At 55.5% G+C, this 15,140-nt stretch overlaps 1 protein-coding gene across 1 annotated transcript in view; it reads left to right on the top strand.

Annotated features, from left to right (window-relative positions):
• LOC121285705 (seizure 6-like protein) overlaps positions 1–15,140 on the top strand; it is a 247,482-nt gene that overhangs the window by 181,695 nt on the left and 50,647 nt on the right. The window lies entirely within an intron of this gene.

Here is a 15,140-nt window from a genome sequence, read left to right as displayed (position 1 = left end):
CCCACTCCCACACCCACTCCCGCACCCACTCCCACACCCACTCCAACACCCACTCCCACACCAACTCCAACACCCACTCCCACAGCCACTCCCGCACCCACTCCCACACCCACTCCAACACCCACTCCCGCACCCACTCCCACACCCACTCCAACACCCACTCCCACACCAACTCCAACACCCACTCCCACAGCCACTCCCACACCCACTCCCACACCCACTCCCACACCCACTCCCACACCCACTCCCACACCCACTCCCACACCCACTCCCACACCCACTCACACACCCACTCCCACACCCACTCACACACCCACTCCCACACCCACTCCCACACCCACTCCAACACCCACTCCCACACCCACTCCCACACCCACTCCCACACCCACTCAAACACCCACACCCGCACCCACTCCCACACCCACTCCCACACCCACTCCCACACCCACTCCCGCACCCACTGCCAAACCCACTCCCACACCCACTCCCACACCCACTCCCACACCCACTCCAACACCCACTCCCACACCCACTCCCACACCCACTCCAACACCCACTCCCGCACCCACTCCCACACCCACTCCATCACCCACTCCCACACCCACTCCCACACCCACTCCCACACCCACTCCCACACCCACTCCCACACCCACTCCAACACCCACTCCCAAACCCACTCCCTCACCCACTCCCACACCCACACCCACTCCCACACCCACTCCAACACCCACTCCAACACCCACTCCCACACCCACTCCCACACCCACTCCCACACCCACTCCAACACCCACTCCCACACCCACTCCCAAACCCACTCCCACACCCTCTCCAACACCCACTCCCACACCCACTCCCACACCCACTCCCACACCCACTCCCACACCCACTCCCACACCCACTCCCACACCCACTCCCACACCCACTCCCACACCCACTCCCGCACCCACTCCCGCACCCACTCCCACACCCACTGCAACACCCACTCCCGCACCCACTCCAACACCCACTCACACACCCACTCCCACACCCACTCCCACACCCACTCCCACACCCACTCCCACACCCACTCCCACACCCACTCCCGCACCCACTCCCACACCCACTCCCACACCCACTCCCGCCCCCACTCCCACACCCAGTCCAACACCCACTCCCACACCCACTCCCACACCCACTCCCACACCCACTCCAACACCCACTCCAACACCCACTCCCACACCCACTCCCACACCCACTCCCACACCCACTCCAACACCCACTCCCACACCCACTCCCACACCCACTCCCGCCCCCACTCCCACACCCAGTCCAACACCCACTCCCACACCCACTCCCACACCCACTCCCACACCCACTCCAACACCCACTCCAACACCCACTCCAACACCCACTCCCACACCCACTCCAACACCCACTCCAACACCCACTCCCACACCCACTCCCACACCCACTCCCACACCCACTCCCACACCCACTCCCACACCCACTCCCACACCCACTCCAACACCCACTCCCACACCCACTCCCACACCCACTCCCACACCCACTCCCACACCCACTCCAACACCCACTCCCACACCCACTCCCACACCCAGTCCAACAGCCACTCCCACACCCACTCCAACACCCACTCCCACACCCACTCCCACACCCACTCCTACACCCACTCCCACACCCACTCCCGCACCCACTCCCACACCCACTCCAACACCCACTCCCACACCCACTCCCGCACCCACTCCCACACCCACTCCCACACCCACTCCCACACCCACTCCCACACCCACTTCCACATCCACTCACACACCCACTCCCACACCCACTCCCACACCCACTCCCACACCCACTCCCGCATCCACTCCCACACCCACTCCAACACCCACTCCCACACCCACTCCCACACCCACTCCCACACCCACTCCCGCACCCACTCCCACACCCACTCCCACACCCACTCCCGCACCCACTCCAACACCCACTCCCACACCCACTCCCACACCCACTCCCACACCCACTCCCACACCCAGTCCAACACCCACTCCCACACCCACTCCAACACCCACTCCCACACCCACTCCAACACCCACTCCCACACCCATTCCCGCACCCACTCCCACACCCACTCCCGCACCCACTCCTGCATCCACTCCCGCACCCACTCCCGCACCCACTCCCACACCCACTCCCTCACCCACTCCCGCACCCACTCCCGCACCCACTCCCACACCCACTCCAACACCCACTCCCACACACACTCCCGGACCCACTCCCGCACCCACTCCCTCACCCACTCCCACACCCACTCACACACCCACTCCCACACCCACTCCCACACCCACTCCCGCACCCACTCCAACACCCACTCCCACACCCACTCCCACACCCACTCCCACACCCACTCCAACACCCACTCCCACACCCACTCCAACACCCACTCCAACACCCACTCCCACACCCACTCCCACACCCACTCCCACACCCACTCCAACACCCACTCCCACACCCACTCCCACACCCACTCCCGGACCCACTCCCACACCGACTCCCAAACCCACTCCCACACCCACTCCCACACCCACTCCCGCCCCCACTCCCACACCCAGTCCAACACCCACTCCCACACCCACTCCCGCACCCACTCCCACACCCACTCCCGCACCCACTCCAACACCCACTCCAACACCCACTCCCACACCCACTCCAACACCCACTCCAACACCCACTCCCACACCCACTCCAACACCCACTCCCACACCCACTCCCGCACCCACTCCAACACCCACTCCCACACCCACTCCCACACCCACTCCCACACCCACTCCCACACCCACTCCCACACCCACTCCAACACCCACTCCAACACCCACTCCCACACCCACTCCAACACCCACTCCCACACCCACTCCAACACCCACTCCAACACCCACTCCCACACCCACTCCAACACCCACTCCAACACCCACTCCCACACCCACTCCAACACCCACTCCCTCACCCACTCCATACCCACTCCCGCACCCACTCCAACACCCACTCCCACACCCACTCCCACACCCACTCCCACACCCACTCCCACACCCACTCCCACACCCACTCCCACACCCACTCCCGCGCCCACTCCCGCACCCACTCCCGCGCCCACTCCCGCACCCACTCCCACTCCCAAACCCACTCCCACACCCACTCCCACACCCACTCCCACACCCACTCCAACACCCACTCCAACACCCACTCCCAAACCCACTCCCTCACCCAGTCCCACACCCACTCCCACACCCACTCCCGCACCCACTCCCACACCCACTCCAACACCCACTCCCACACCCACTCCCACACCCACTCCCACACCCACTCCCACACCCACTCCCACACCCACTCCCACACCCACTCCCACACCCACTCCCACACCCACTCCAACACCCACTCCCACACCCACTCCCACACCCACTCCCGCACCCACTCCCACACCCACTCCCACACCCACTCCAGCACCCACTCCCACACCCACTCCCACACCCATTCCCGGACCCACTCCCGCACCCACTCCCGCACCCACTCCCGCACCCACTCCCACTCCCACTCCCACACCCACTCCCACACTCACTCCAACACCCACTCCCACACCCATTCCCACACACACTCCCACACCCACTCCCACACTCACTCCAACACCCACTCCCACACCCATTCCCACACACACTCCCACACCCACTCCAACACCCACTCCCACACCCACTCCCGCACCCACTTCCACACCCACTGCAACACCCACACCCACTCCCACACCCACTCCAACACCCACTCCCGCACCCACTCCTACACCCACTCCAACACCCACTCCCACACCCACTCACACACCCACTCCCACACCCACTCTCACACCCACTCCCACACCCACTCCCGCATCCACTCCCACACCCACACCCACACCCACTCCAACACCCACTCCCACACCCACTCCCACACCCACTCCCGCATCCACTCCCACACCCACTCCAACACCCACTCCCAGACCCACTCCAACACCCACTCCCACACCCACTCCCACACCCACTCCAACACCCACCAACACCCACTCCCACACCCACTCCCACACCCACTCCCACACCCAATCCCACACCCACTCCCACACCCACTCCCGCACCCACTCCCGCACCCACTCCCACACCCACTGCAACACCCACTCCCACACCCACTCCCACACCCACTCCAACACCCACTCCCACACCCACTCCAACACCCACTCCCACACCCACTCCCACACCCACTCCCACACCCACTCCCACACCCACTCCCACACCCACTCCCACACCCACTCCACACCCACTCCACACCCACTCCAACACCCACTCCCGCACCCACTCCCACACCCACTCACACACCCACTCCCACACCCACTCCCACACCCACTCCCAAACCCACTCCCACACCCACTCCCACACCCACTCCCACACCCACTCCAACACCCACTCCCACACCCACTCCCGCGCCCACTCCCACACCCACTCCCACACCCACACCCACTCCCACATCCACTCCAACACCCACTCCCACACCCACTCCCACACCCACTCCCACACCCACTCCCACACCCACTCCCACACCCACTCCCACACCCACTCCCACACCCACTCCCACACCCACTCCCACACCCACTCCAACACCCACTCCCACACCCACTCCCACACCCACTCCCACACCCACTCCCACACCCACTCCCACACCCACTCCCGCACCCACTCCCACACCCACTCCCACACCCACTCCCACACCCACTCCCACACCCACTCACACACCCACTCCCACACCCACTCCCGCACCCACTCCCACACCCACTCCCACACCCACTCCCACACCCACTCCCACACCCACTCCCACACCCACTCACACACCCACTCCAACACCCACTCCCACACCCACTCCCACACCCACTCCCACACCCACTCCAACACCCACTCCCACACCCACTCCAACACCCACTCCCACACCCACTCCAACACCCACTCCCACACCCACTCCCACACCCATTCCCACACCCACTCCCACACCCACTCCCACACCCACTCCAACACCCACTCCCACACCCACTCCCACACCCACTCCCACACCCACTCCCGCCCCCACTCCCGCCCCCACTCCCACACCCACTCCAACACCCACTCCCGCACTCACTCCAACACCCACTCCCACACCCACTCCCGCACCCACTCCCGCAGCCACTCCCACACCCACTCACACACCCACTCCCACACCCACTCCAACACCCACTCCCACACCCACTCCAACACCCACTCCCACATCCACTCCCACACCCACTCCCACACCCACTCCCACACCCACTCCCTCACCCACTCCCACACCCACTCACACACCCACTCCCACACCCACTCCCACACCCACTCCCACACCCACTCCCTCACCCACTCCCACACCCACTCCAACACCCACTCCAACACCCACTCCCACACCCACTCCCACACCCACTCCCTCACCCACTCCCACACCCACTCACACACCCACTCCCACACCCACTCCCACACCCACTCCCGCACCCACTCCAACACCCACTCCAACTCCCACTCCCACACCCACTCCCACACCCACTCACACACCCACTCCCACACCCACTCCCGCACCCACTCCAACACCCACTCCCACACCCACTCCCACACCCACTCCCACACCCACTCCAGCACCCACTCCCACACCCACTCCCACACCCACTCCCACACCCACTCCCACACCCACTCCCACACCCACTCCCGCACCCACTCCAACACCCACTCCAACTCCCACTCCCACACCCACTCCCACACCCACTCCCACACCCACTCCAACTCCCACTCCCACACCCACTCCCACACCCACTCCAACACCCACTCCCACACCCACTCCCACACAACCCCCCCAACGGGGAGAAAATGCTCCCCCTTAAATCTGTGTCCCCCAGTCCTTGTGCCATCAGCTAATGAGGACAGATTTTCTTTGTCTATCTTATCTCCACCTGTAATAGTCTTGTACACCTCTCCCCTCAGATGTTTTTGCTTCAAGGAGAACAATCCCAGCTTCTGCAATCTAATCTTGTTGCTAAATTCCATCACCCCTGGAACCATTCTGCTTAATCTCCTCTGTACCCTCTTGGGGACCTTCACATCCTTCCTAAAGTGTGGTGACCAGAACTGGACACAATACTCTAGTTGTGGCCTAACCAGAGCTTTATAAATGTTCAGCATATCTTCCCTGCTTTTTTTCTCGATGCCTCTACTCATGAAGGCAAAGAGCCCAAATGCTTTTCTAATCACACTCTCAATAAGCTTTGCTACCTTCAAAGATCGGTGCACAGACAGGAGCTCACAGAGGCTCTGTGTTCCAAGGGAGTTTAATATATTTCCTTCCGTCTTGCCAGTGAGAAGCAGGCGGAGTGAGGACATGGCTTCACGAGGACTGTTGGCTCTCCCATGGGTGCCATTGACGACACGCGTGTCGCTTTGCAGGTGCCACATGTAAATTCGGGGACGTACAACAGCTGAAAGGGAGCCCATTTTCTCTCCAAGTCCAGCTGGTGTGTGACCATACTTAGTGCAGGTCAAAGTTCAGAATTCCGGCAGCATTCCTGACACCTTCGTTCTGCAGCCGCCTGCTGTACCAGCTGCATTTACAAACCAAAGGGTGACTACTGGGCAGCAAGAGTTATGTCTGCTGAACATATGTTTCATGATTCTGGTGCACCAGCCACGCACATGTGAGCAACATGCTTACAACTGCAGCCCACTCGTGTCGAGTGTGTCATCACGTGCAGCTCCTGTCTCTAAGTTATCCCCTAAAGTACACACAGTGTCAGTATCTGAACTGCTGGCTGCACCAGCAGGACCTGCCTGTCCCCCTCTACTTAGGTGCTACTGTCTTCAGATATGAGCCACCTTGCCCTACAAGAGAGAGGGAAGTGTTTCAGTGAGTGTGGTGCTCTGTCTGGGCAATGTGGCTGCCATGGTTGAATTGAGTGTGCAAGCTGCACGATGCGAGTGTAAGGATTGCAGCAGTGCTACACGTGTGAGAGTAACATGAAGCTGAACGTTCAGTAAGAGTTGGGATTAATCAAGAATGTTGTAGATGAGCAGTGGGGGTGTGATGAATTGAGCAGCCTCTGAGGCTAGTGGTTCAGTTGCTAGGTAATGGCATTTGGAGATTCATGTGCTGATCTTAACTACTGGTGTGAGGTCATTGAACTTCTTCCTGTACTGCGTCCGAGTGCTTGGAGCTAGACTGCTGGCATTGTCAGCAATGGCTACCTGCTTTCACTGCCTTCGCAAAATCTGTCCAGAGGGCCTCCTGACCTTCTGTGGACAGAGGACATCTCTCCTCCTCTCCAGCTCTTGCAAGAAACCTCTGGTGCAGCATCTGAGAACCGTGGAGTGTGTTTCTCTCCTGTTACTCCTTTATTCCTTTTCCTGCAAGCCAGACTATACCCCAGCCACTTCCAGCATCTGCTCCAGCCAGAATGTGCCTCTCCTTTAAGAGGTTATAATCAGGTGAGGAACAATCAAATGGCTCTCCTCTTATCCCTCTCCTCGTTTGACTGTGACAAGGTTTTCATGAAAAGGTTATACTTGCCAATTCAGTGGGTTTTACTGTTGATGAGCTGTGATCATAAAATATACAATCAAGCAGGTTTTCCTGATTTTAACAAAGAGGTTAGCTTTAACCCAGTGTAAATCAGTAACAAAATACGCTCCAACTTTCACTCACACACACACCCACTCACACACACACTCACTCTATCTCTCCCTAACACACACACACACACACTCTCTCTCTGCCATTCAGACACACATTCCCACTCTCACACACACACACACACACACACACACACACACACACACACACTCTATCTCACACACACACACTCTATCTCACACACACACTTTCTCTCACACACACACACTCTATCTCACACACACATCTCTCACACACACACACTCTCACACACACACACACTCTCACTCACACACATACACACTCTCTTTCTCTCTCACACACACACAAACACACACACACACATACATTCAGACACACACACTGTCAATCACACACACTTTCTTGCTCACACACACACTAGATCTCACTCAATCATACACACACTCATTCTCACACACACTCTATCTCACTCACACACACACACACTCTCACCCACACACTCTCTCTCACACACACACTCTCCCTAACTCTCTCTCTCACACACACACCCTCTCTCACTCTCTCTCACACACACACACACACACACACACTCTTACTCTCTCACTCACACACACACTCTCTTACTCTCTCATTCACACACACACACACTCTCTTACTCTCTCACTCACACACACACACAAACACACACATACATTCAGACGCACACACACTCTCACTCACACACACTTGCTCGCTCACACACACACTCTATCTCACTCACTCATACACACCCTCATTCTCACACACACTCTATCTCACTCACACACACACACTCTATCTCACACATACACACTCTCCCTAACTCTCTCTCTCTCACACACACCCTCTCTCACTCTCTCTCTCACACACACACACACACACACACTCTCTTACTCTCTCACTCACACACACACAAACACTCTCTCACTCACATACACACTCAGACACACACACTCTATCTCACTCACACACACACTCTGTCTCCCACACACACACACTGTCGTACACACACCCTCTCCCTTACTCTAACTCACACACACACAAACACTCTCACTCATACACAAACTCACACGCACACATACACTCAGGCACACACATACTCTCTCACTCACACACACTCACACACACGCACACACAAACACTCTCTCATTCTTACACACACACTCTATCTCACACACACACACACTCACTCACACACACACGCACACACACTCACTCGCTCTCACACACACACTCAGACTCACACTCTCGCTCTCACATACACACTGTCTCACACACACACAAACACTCTCCCACTCACACACGCACACTCTGACACACATACGCACACACACACACACACACATACATGTTCTCTCACTCTCACACACACTCTCTCTCACACACACACTCTCACACACACTCTCTCCCTAACTCTCTCTCTCACACACACCCACTCTCACTCTCTCAGACACACACACACTCTCTTACTCTCTCACTCACACACACACTCTCTTACTCTCTCACTCACACACACACACAAACACACACACACATACATTCAGATGCACACACTCTCACTCACACACACTTGCTCACACACACACTCTATCTCACTCACTCATACACACACTCATTCTCACACACAATCTATCTCACTCACACACACACTCTTTCTCACACACACACACTCTCACTCACACACACAAACACACACACACTCTCTCTTACACACATACACTCTCGCTCTCATTCTCTCATACACACACACACTCACACATGCACACACACACATGCACTTTCTCACTCACACACACACTCTCTCTCTCACACACACACATTCTCACTCACACATGCACACACACACACAAAGGCCATTCTATCACTCACACACACACTCTCTCTCACTCTCTCACACATACATACACACTCACATTCACGCTCATGCTCACACTCAGTCACACACACACACTCAGTCACACACACACACGCACACTCAGTCTCACTCACACACTCAGTCACACACACACACACACTCAGACACACACTCAGTCACACACACACACACACACACACATGCACACGCACGCTCTCTCTTTCACTTACATGCACATGCACACACTCACACTCGTTAGGACAGATGATTTATCTGTACTTCTGGGGACAGTATTGTGGAGTTGAGTTCCTTTAGGAAGTCTTTTCTGCAGCACCTGGGTAGGCACATGTTAGGTTGGTAGAAAGAGAGGAAGGAGGGACCCCACCCAGGTCTCCTCTCATCAGTGTCTCAGCGACTTTTCCTCTTAACGAGAAAGTAGAAGCTTAAACATGTATAGGGTGGGCCTGTCACATGACCATCACCCAATGATTCAAACGTGGTTGTTACTTGTGTATTTCTCCTTGTAACTTAATCAGTTTAGGAATCCCCCCACCAATCCCTTCTCCCCTCTCAGCCAGGGTCCCATTGTCCAAGCAATTAGGTTAAATGGTTGGCCTCCACCAGTTGAATACCCCAGGTGATTGAGTTGATGCCTTAAAAATGGGCCCTTGGTCATTGTCCTTGCTAGGTCTTTGCAGACAGATCGGGAGCATAGAGCCGGGGACAATTCCTGGTTCCCAACCCAGGAAAAAGGTGCCCTGGAAGTTGCAATTTTCAGCCTGAGGGGGGTATGGGTGAAAATGGGAGTTTTGACAGGCAAACGCAGAAAGAGCTTAGAGGCGACCAGCTATGGAGGCAGGATGGGTGGAAGGCCTCTCTTGGTGCTTTGGCATTTTGTCAAAGATATCAAAAAATGACACGCCACCCCTCACCCCCCACATACTCTTCATGCCTCAACCATGCCAACGCATGCCACCTCTTGTTGCCCATCCACCCCCATGGCCCCTTATACCATCCATGCCAAACTATTCCCCTCTACCTACCCCATGGCCCTTTATAGCTATAGGCCAACTTAGTGCCAACTCATGCACTCACCACCATCCTTTGGCCTTAAAACTACCATGCTGGCTCATTCAGTACCCACCATGGCCATACCTCAGAATTCATACTGAGAATAAACAAAATTCTTAAGTGTCTCTTGATGAATTCACTATTTCAAATAAAAACTACTCTCATTGATAAACCCCATTCACTGCATTTAACTTCCATTAATCCCTTATGAAAACAAGTATTTGTAGTTATAGTATCACTTCAAAGAGTTTATAACCACTTGAAGCTGTCAGTCAAACTGTGTGAACTGAGGGGCACCCCATTGTGATAATGATAGGTTATGAAATCAGTCATTCAGCACTGATTCTGTAATGATTGTTCTCAGGCTTATTTAACAGACAGAATGAAATAGCAAACACTGTTTGTTTTAATACTACAGGCAGTTTTTTTCTGATATTTAAAGGGCAGGACATTTAAATGCATTAACAGCTTGACATCTTTCTTAACAGTTATGTTGACAATTCTCTTGACAGTTCTCTTGACAGCTCTTTTGAGGGTCCTTTTGAGAGTTCTTTTGACAATTCCCTTGACAGTTTCAATGAGCTTGATTGTTCCAGTATGTTTATGCACTTTTTACACATATTCATGTCTAATTTTAACAATCCCATAGGGCATCTGACTTCTTACAAAGGTATCCTAGGACCATATCCAAAAAGGTACCTAACCTCTCCAAAAGGGTGCCCTACCTCTCCAAAGATCTCTGGCATTTTCAGATCTTCTCCTATCAGATCTAAAGGGCACAGATCATGTTTTGGACATCCCACTAGCCAAAATCAGATCTGGTTGAAGCAGCTGCACTTTTCAATATTCGGGGTTGAGACTTCTGGATCCAGGCCTCTGCCACCATTTTCGCTAAGACAGAGCGCCCCTCTGCCCATGTGAAAATTCTGGCCTGTGTCTCCATCTCAATTGATTGGAGCGTGGAAGGTACAGCAGTGCAAATTGGGTAGCCATCTTTGGCTGCAAGCTCAAGCCACACTTTAGACCCTGTTTTAAAGAGTTCAATTCAGGTTTCCAGCCGGTGGATTAAAAATCATTATTTGACATAAAATATGCTTTCGTGTCAGGGTGCGGACTAGCTTTAAGCAGTGCTAGTCTTGCACAATCTTTGGCCCCTTGCTAAGGTACGCAGCCAACTCAACAGCTTATTTAGCACTGGGATATAATCATTTAACTGTACAGGAAGGAGGAAGTTTGCATACAGGCTGCAATAGGCCAGGGTTAATCGCGCTATAATCCATGTACCCATTTTGACGCTCAGAGGCAAGTTTGGTGGTGTTTCCAAAACGAAGGAATTTACATAGAAAAACTCCTCTAGGCATGGGCAGTTTCTACAGCACTGAAGACTGCCTGAAGCATTCTAAACCCAGCTTCAGTTATGGCCCTGGCCCCTTGAACCACACAACACGAGTAAGTAATTTAATGGGCGTTCAGTCCTTTAACATTCAAATCTCATTGGCAGACATGCTACGTGATTGGTTTTTAATGGGACAACTGGGCCAGGACAAGGTTCTGAAAAGACGTTAATGAATATTAATGGGAGATCCCCTGGACAGGAAGGAGGGATGCTGGAGTGGACATGGGTGGAAGGAGGACTTTGGGGAAGTCATAGGTGATGGTGGCATTAGCAAAGCCTGGGTCCCTTCTGGACATCTTTTTTTCCCTATTAACTGTAGCACAGTAATTAAATCTGATCTCATTAGTTTTCATTCCTCAGGCTCTGCCCACTTTATTTTATTAATGATTTATACTCCATTCAGTTCCAAACCCTGCTGTATATAATTCAATACTCTGTAGCCTCCTGAGTGCTTGGGAACAGGTTATTTCAGGATTTCGGAATTTTCTGGATTATGGAGTGATGTTACAATACCTAACCACAAGGTGTGTGAACTAGAAAACACCACAGATGTAAACATTTACCTGAAACAATAAAACAGCGATAAAACATTTTAAAGCAGTAATTAAAAATTGTTTTACTTATCCAAATACTGTATCTTTCATGCTTCCACTCCCAAAGTACTGTACCAAAATGATGCCGATGATGCTGAGGGAATACTTGTGTCTGCTCAAAACATTTCCGGACAACTGGCGTTTCCAGACAATAGGTTTCCGGACTTGAGAGGTTACAGCGTATATCATTCTGAAAAGTGAAAGCTTTCCCCTGTTTCTCATGACTGACAACAGTGTACTTGCTTGGCTTGAATAGTTGTCTTGTCCCTGGACGACGAGGCTGAGTGTTCGAGTCTCCAGGCCAGGAGTTTAAGTTCGTAGAGTGGGATTTTCATGCGCTTCCCGCCGCTAGGATCCAATGGCTGGGCCCGCTGGACCCCTCATGGGAGGGCCGGAAAATCCCAGCCATTGTCTAAATTGACAGGATGAGGTTGAGAGACATTGGACTGTTAGGAGGTGCTGTCCTTTGATTGCGATGTTAAACCAAGATCCTGTCAGGTGGATCTTGAAGAGTCTATTTGAAAAGGGCATTGAGTTCTGACCAACAGTCAATGCCCTGTCCACTGTGCATCTCTCAGCCAACACCACCAAATAAAAAATACGCTTTAATCCCTTTAACTGTGACATTGAGGGACCTAACATCTGTTAAGCATCATTTTTTAAATTAGTTACCAATGTGGGGGGGGGGGAGGTGGGGGGGCAGGGTTGGGGTTGGGGTTGGGGTTGGGGGGTGGGGTTGGGGTTGGGGGGGTGGGTTTGGGGTTGGGGGCGGGTTTGGGGTTGGGGGTGGCGGGGTTGGGGTTGGGGGGTGGGGTTGGGGTTGGGGGGGGCGGGGTTGGGGTTGGGGTTGGGGGGGTTGGGGTTGGGGTTGGGGGGGCGGGGTTGGGGTTGGGGGGGCGGGGTTGGGGTTGGGGGGTGCGGGGTTGGGGTTGGGGGGGCGGGGTTGGGGTTGGGGGCGGGGGCGGGGTTGGGGTTGGGGGGGCGGGGTTGGGGTTGGGGGGGCGGTGTTGGGGTTGGGGTTGGGGCTGGGGGCGGGGTTGGGGTTGGGGGGGGGGCGTGGTTGGGGTTGGGGGGGCGGGGTTGGGGTTGGGGGGGCGGGGTTGGGGTTGGGGTTGGGGGCGGGGTTGGGGTTGGGGGGCGGGGTTGGGGTTGGGGTTGGGGGGGTTGGGGTTGGGGGGGCGGGGTTGGGGTTGGGGGTGCGGGGTTGGGGTTGGGGTTGGGGGGGCGGGGTTGGGGTTGGGGTTGGGGGTGGGGTTGGGGTGGCGGGGTTGGGGTTGGGGGGGTGGTGTTGGGGTGGGGGGGGGTGTTGGGGTTGGGGTTGGGGGTGGGGTTGGGGTTGGGGGGGCGGGGTTGGGGTTGGGGGCGGGGGTGGGTTTGGGGGGGCGGGGTTGGGGTTGGGGGTGCGGGGTTGGGGTTGGGGTTGGGGGCGGGGTTGGGGTTGGGGGGGCGGGGTTGGGGTTGGGGTTGGGGGGGGGTTGGGGTTGGGGGGGCGGGGTTGGGGTTGGGGGTGCGGGGTTGGGGTTGGGGTTGGGGGGGCGGGGTTGGGGTTGGGGTTGGGGGGGCGGGGTTGGGGTTGGGGTTGGGGGCGGGGTTGGGTTTGGGGGGGCGGGGTTGGGGTTGGGGGTGCGGGGTTGGGGTTGGGGTTGGGGGCGGGGTTGGGGTTGGGGGGGCGGGGTTGGGGTTGGGGGGGCGGTGTTGGGGTGGGGGGGGGGGTGTTGGGGTTGGGTGGGGGCTGGTGCAGGGCATTCAAGGTTCTTTAGAGGCACCAGGAGAAGGTGATAGCTTTTTTTAAAATGAAATTTCCCGTGGAGCTAAGAGGGGCTCACCCCCATCCACATTCTATGCTCCAAACCCCCCAGAGTGTGTACCTGCCTGTGTGTCTGTGTCCGTGTCTGTGCGTGTGTGTGTGTGTATACGTGTGTATGTACGTGTGTGTGTGCACGTCTATGTACGTGTGTACGTGTGTGTGTGTGTGTATGTGTCTATGTGCGTCTATGTGTGTGTGTGTGTGAGTGTGTATGTGTTTTCGGATGGTGCATGAGAACAAGAACTCCTTCAGTCATGATGCCCCTCTATAATCCACAACCTCCTGGAACTCACTATTGAAGTTCATCCAGGAAGAACAGCATTTAGCCCTGAGGTATTGTGATGTAATGTACATGAACCTTTAAGGGAGTCATCTTAAACTGCTGTCCATCGCCATCCACCATGAGACAGGATGTGATGGAAAATCCCATGACTCTGTAGACAGGACACAGCAGCAGTTCTGCAGGTCATATGTGTCTACATTGCCTCCCAGTTACCATTGTATGTATATCAACTTATCTTCAAATAAAGAACCCACATTATTGTTTTCCCAATCCTTGTTATATGACTGGTGAGTTTGCAATAAACAGGAGACCGCAAACTGGTGTTTGGTTCCTACCCATGGAACTAAAGCTTCACAAGGCACAAAGGTATCTGGACAGGGAGAGGGGAAATAGCAGAGTTAATTGTGGATGTTAATTGTCAC

This window comes from Carcharodon carcharias, chromosome 13 (genome assembly GCF_017639515.1).
Source record: "Carcharodon carcharias isolate sCarCar2 chromosome 13, sCarCar2.pri, whole genome shotgun sequence".
Lineage (NCBI taxonomy): Eukaryota > Metazoa > Chordata > Chondrichthyes > Lamniformes > Lamnidae > Carcharodon > Carcharodon carcharias.
Note: the sequence above shows the minus strand (reverse complement) of the source record. Positions and strands in the feature narration are given on the sequence as shown.